The sequence below is a fragment of the Dysidea avara genome, chromosome 8, assembly GCF_963678975.1.
Source record: "Dysidea avara chromosome 8, odDysAvar1.4, whole genome shotgun sequence".
In the NCBI taxonomy this organism is placed as follows: domain Eukaryota; kingdom Metazoa; phylum Porifera; class Demospongiae; order Dictyoceratida; family Dysideidae; genus Dysidea; species Dysidea avara.
Genome location: NC_089279.1, coordinates 10,400,196 through 10,405,760, shown reverse-complemented (window position 1 = coordinate 10,405,760; position 5,565 = coordinate 10,400,196). Strand labels below are relative to the sequence as shown.

Here is a 5,565-nt window from a genome sequence, read left to right as displayed (position 1 = left end):
TGAAAAAGCTCAAGGTGTCAGAACAACTTTACTTAGACAATGGCATGCCAAGAATGCTTTGATATTTGCAAAGTATGCAGGGTTTTTATTCTAGTAAGACACCTGTAAACAGGTGGAACCTATAGTACGTTCGCGTTGAGCTGAATCCTCAAAAACGATTAATAACTTATGATTGCTACATCACATGAGCCTCCTGTATTGCTCGATACGTAGCGCTTCTTGATCCGCTAAAAATATATTAAAAGCGCTTCATTCGAATGCAAGACACTCCCGTTATGACACTGTAAAGTTTCGTCATACATTTTCAATGGGGAAGCCTCTAAAGCGCGGCCCTTTGATGGTCATGTTGACACATGTTTGTGGCGAAGCCAGACGTCACATACCCACCCTCAACACGCATGATTTCACCATAACAGTTTCACCATCCATTATGTAAGAGGCTGTAATACACTTTTACAAGAAAAATAAAACAGATTTTGTGTGTGTAAATCAGAGTTGCATAAGTAGAAGAGCTGGGGCCACTGTTGCACTGTATTTAGAAGATAAGTGGCCTGCTTATATTCAGGTAAAAACTTCTTCAGCCTCAAAAGAGAAAAAAACCAAATTATAACAGCTCAAAATCTGTCATGTAGCATTGGTGTTCCTGCAAGTGAGCCAAACAACATGTATTTTACTTCACATTCACCACAGCTGACTATCGTCTTCTGTTCCCATTTAGTCAATTTGTCATTTTAATACTTTTCTCATCACTTCGCCACACATGTACACAGTTTTTCCAGCCAGCATTTTGTTTTTAAGTTACATTCCCAAAAAACTCTAAAAGTTTCAACAAATGAAATAATACTGTTTGTATGAATTTGGGCTGATGGTACCTGTAGTGACTTCCAAACACTCCTGCACTGATTAAATATACAAGGGATGGTATGTTCAACTTCTGATAGTACAATTAAGCAATGATATTTTTATTAAAGTGCACACACTTACACGTACTTCATCTGTATTTTCATGTACTTCACAGAGTTTAATCCCAGCTACCTGATGACTCCTGGGGAACAAAATCAAGTTATAACACCAATGCTGCAAATATCAAACAATCTTACATCAGATGAAGTAAGCCGAGAAGAAGACTTGGACCCGCTGCTGCTAGTGGACAATTCATTAATACCACCATCACCATCTTCACTATCACTGCCGATTTGGATGAGGAATTGCTCTAGAAGTTCTTCATTACCCAAGTCTCATCCAAATACACAACTGGTCTTCCTTCAGTTCTGTTGCACCTCGTTTGTCTTTAATATTTATGATACTGATGGACTGTGCAGGACTGCTCATAGCATACCCTGCACATACGTGTAGTGAAATTAAAGCACAAACAGTTTCAATGCTAACCTCTTGTCATTAATCGTCTTGTACTTAAATCCCATATCACTCAACACTCATTACAGCAATGTTCTACCCCCAGAGAAAACACCATCATTCTTAAGTTTGGCCTAAGACAGAGTAAGTGACAAAGTTCCAGGTTTCAAAATTTAACTTACCAAAATCTTTGAGAGTGATAGATTTCCTCCCTTCCATACAATGAATGGATCTTGTCTGATGGGTCAAAACTGTCTGTATCAACATGGACTCGTGAACATTTGTACCTGACGATTACAGAATTGAGCGGGCTTGTGCAAAGTGCATTTTGTACCTTTTTCTTGGCGTAAATAAACCGCCTTTCTTGTGGTGCTCCATTCTAATGGATGTCCTTGAAATCCCTGCGTGGCGTAATGTATGCCAAAACCCAGCAAAGAAGGCATGATACAATACCGGTAGCCTTCGAGACTCTCTCCGTGATGTTGATAAAAATTTTACATTTCTTCGCTTCTTGCTTAAAGTACTCCCATAGTTTCATAAGTAGATACTTCGTTTGGCTGTTTAACGTCTTTCCAAAAGGGTTTCGTTCCGCACTCGCTGACGGTACACTGGACGCCATATTCTCAACAATTAAGTGCGCGCCTGTAACATGGGCTTACGAATAAATGCGTCATAAACATTATGTTTAAAGCCTTTGATCTCGTATGGCTTCTTAATCAACAACCCGGGATTCAACAACCCAGGATTCAGCTCAACGCGAACGTACTATAGTAAGACACCTAGCCACAAACTTCAACAAACAAATTGCATACTTTATGGGTTCATAACAAAATTCCAGTCACCACAGGCCATTGTCTAATTACTATACCAGACCATAGATAAATTATGACCAGACCCTCTTGCAGCTAGGCACTTATAAGGCCACTCCAAATAAATTCTGTTTCCTGTCCACTGCCCGCATCCGGTTACTGCCAACTCTAAATATTACTTAGACAATGGCATGTCAAGAATGCTTGATATTTGCAAAGTATGCAGGGTTTTTATTCTATATAGTAAGACACCTGTAAACAGGTGGAAACTAGTAAGACACCTAGCCACAAACTTATGCAATTTGTTTGTTGAAGTTTGTGGCTAGGTGTCTTACTAGGTTCCACCTGTTTACTAGTCTCGTGCCCAGACCCCACCCACTGCGTTGTTGAATAGGGTCTGGTGACTTACGCTGTTTTTGGGCCCACCACCATATTGTTTACGCATTTGTATCCATAGCTGTTGTCGGCCATTTTCCTAGTTCCAGCCTATCAAATTGCGTTGTACCTGAATCAAGGCGTCCGATTGGTCAGAAAAGAAAAATGGCGCAGGGCCCAAAACTCCTGCGAATGTCACCAGACCCTATTCAATGCAGTGGGTGGGGTCTGGGCACAAGACTACCTGTTTACAGGTGTCTCACTAGAATAAAACCCTGCATACTTTGCAAATATCAAAGCATTCTTGACATGCCATTGTCTAATTACTATACCAGACCATAGATAAATTATGACCAGACCCTCTTGCAGCTAGGCACTTATAAGGCCACTCCAAATAAATTCTGTTTCCTGTCCACTGCCCGCATCCGGTTACTGCCAACTCTAAATATTCCATTATTCCGTATTCTTCCATTTTCTGGTTATTCTTGCATACTGATAGGCTCATTAAAAGCTATCTTGAAACAGTGTCAGCTCACGTGTCAGTAGTGCTATCAAGTCAGCACAAACTTCATGTTTGAGTTATTTTTGCAACTTACAAAGGAAGGAACAAGCTTAAGCATGCTTTTATGCAGCCTTTTTGGCTGTGCCAGGCAAATAATGGCTTGAAAAGCTAGCCAATCTCATAATGAAATAATGGAAATGGACCGCCCGCCCGCATGCAAATATGCCTGAGTCCAGGACGGGAAACAGAGAATTTATTTGGAGTGGCCTAATCATCAATCGGTAAGCGCCGCGCGAAGAGTGGGTCTGGCCACGCATCTCGATCTTATTTGACCAGTTTCTGAAAACCATTCAGAAATCATCCTTAAGCAGGTGTTATCCATCCACTGTCACTCTACATGTAGCTAGTAGGGAGTCCTGACTGCCTGTCCCTAGTATCCGCTTTCACCATCTCCGTCCCCTGTCCCGGTTTTACCCCACCCCGTGGTATTCCTGTTTCTGGTCCTAGTTGAGTGCAAAATTGGATGAGGGCGGGAGGGTTTGGCCATTATACCATTATTTATCATATACAAGTTACAAACCATGGAAGACACCATATTTAGCACACAAAATCTACAATTAAAGCCTCTGATTCTGTATTCGTATATAAACGCCACACTGGCACAATAATTACAAATTTACAAACATTAAACAAACCTGCACAGCTTCCAAAAGCAACCACCTACTTATGTGGTGTGCATTAAATAGAAGTACGCATGCGCAATACCCTCGGCGATACCAATAAGGCCATACTGCGGTTTTCCAAGTTCTTGCAATGCAAAGCGTCATGCGTTATACAAGCATGTACGTGCGCAGTTGTTCAACAGTGGATTTTCAGTGACAACTACTGACTGACAGGACTTCAAGCATGCCTACGCATACAACTGGACAGCCACAGATTATTGCAGGTGTATTTAAAGAACTGCGCATACTGACACAAAATTAACGCACGACGCTTTGCATTGCAAGGACTTGGAAAACCGCAGTACAGAAAATTGCATTGTCTTTGCAACAACCGGCCATGCGCGGTTTGAGCATGCGCGTGTTTTGAATAATAAAATTCGTGCAATACAGGGTTTTGGTATTTGCTAACTAGTGATGATCCTGGTATACTTGCGTGTGTATAGTTCCGGTTATGCAATGATTTAACTGACGGGGAATTGAACGGCTTCGATACCATACCCGGTATTTCGCGCGTTTTGTTATTCAAAACACGCGCATGCTCAAACCGCGCATGGCCGGTAGTTGCAAAGACAATGCAATTTCCTGTACCTATTTGATCTTATGATGCGCGGGCCCGACCGACTGCATTTTTCTTCAAATGAAATAATTTTGAAAATCACGTGTTCCGATCACGTGTACTTAATTAAGACAACACATCATCAGCTCCCTCGTGATATAGTCCAAAAGGGACCATTGAAGATCGTCCAATGCTCTAAAATTGTAGATTATGATGGAAAGCTCTTTTGAAGATATCTGATGCTACTAGAAGAGTATGAAACCTAGATTTTTAACTGTGTATGTACTATTATAGCTACATTCATTATTTGCATTTTATATACTTGAGTTTAAAATGTTTATCATTTTCATTTTCAAACCGACCTACCTACCCAAATTTAAAATAATTTTGCCCGCACAACATAAGATCAAATAGGTATGGCCTAATGGCCTGTGTATTAATCAGTGTGATCGTATAATAAAGATACTAAGTAGTTGTAGCACATCGTAAAAGCCAAAATAAATTTATATTCCTGACATGAGTGTAATACCGAGGTCGCACATACTGTAAGCTAACTCTACTTATTGTGTGTTTTCTCATTTATAATAATAATGATGGTTCTCTCTCTTAATGCATCCTGAGTCTAGCTATATATACTCACCAGTCTGAGTTATAAATAACTGATGTGTTGTATTCTTACAGTTGATCAAGGATGCTGGTTATCAGGATGAGTTGTAACAGTGTCCACATTGCACACGGGATAGTCAGTTTGATATCTACCCTGTTTCATGATCAGTGGTGAAGTACTGATACTGCCATCGTGACCACAGTTGAAAGACTGAAGGCACACAACACACCGCAACCACCATCTACATTACCCCAAACCAATTACACTGCTTGAAGGTTCTTAGTTTACTAATTTGTTAAGCTGCTTTACTGTAGTTGTGCCCAGTTATACTGATAGTAAAATGTCAGTAACTTTAAGTATATGGAACATAATTGTTTTACTAAGTTTTAAACTCTCAGTAAACATCAGTGAATGCAGGTTTACTGAAAAGCTACTAAAATTCCAAACAATTAACTGTTCCATATACTGGGGATATACCACTCTAGTAAACTAAGAAGCTTCAAGCAGTGTTATGTGTGACAGTCATGTGAACGATTTCTCTATAAGTGTGTGTGTGTCTGTGTCTGTGTGTGTCTCTGTGTGTGTGTTGGTGTCTGCATGAGTGTGGCAGGGACGGATCTAGACTTTTGGAAAAGGGG

At 40.4% G+C, this 5,565-nt stretch overlaps 1 long non-coding RNA gene across 2 annotated transcripts; it reads right to left on the bottom strand.

Annotated features, from left to right (window-relative positions):
• Nucleotides 1-425: 425 nt before the first annotated feature.
• LOC136263845 (uncharacterized) lies at nucleotides 426-1,404 on the bottom strand. 2 transcript variants are annotated; one of them, XR_010704815.1, is made up of 5 exons: nucleotides 1,390-1,404; nucleotides 1,101-1,340; nucleotides 985-1,045; nucleotides 873-934; nucleotides 426-816 (listed from the first exon to the last, which is right to left on the bottom strand). It is a non-coding gene; the product is annotated as an uncharacterized lncRNA (long non-coding RNA). The 2 variants fall into 2 exon arrangements; XR_010704814.1 differs by lacking the exon at nucleotides 1,390-1,404 and having other exon boundaries at nucleotides 1,101-1,351.
• Nucleotides 1,405-5,565: the final 4,161 nt, after the last annotated feature.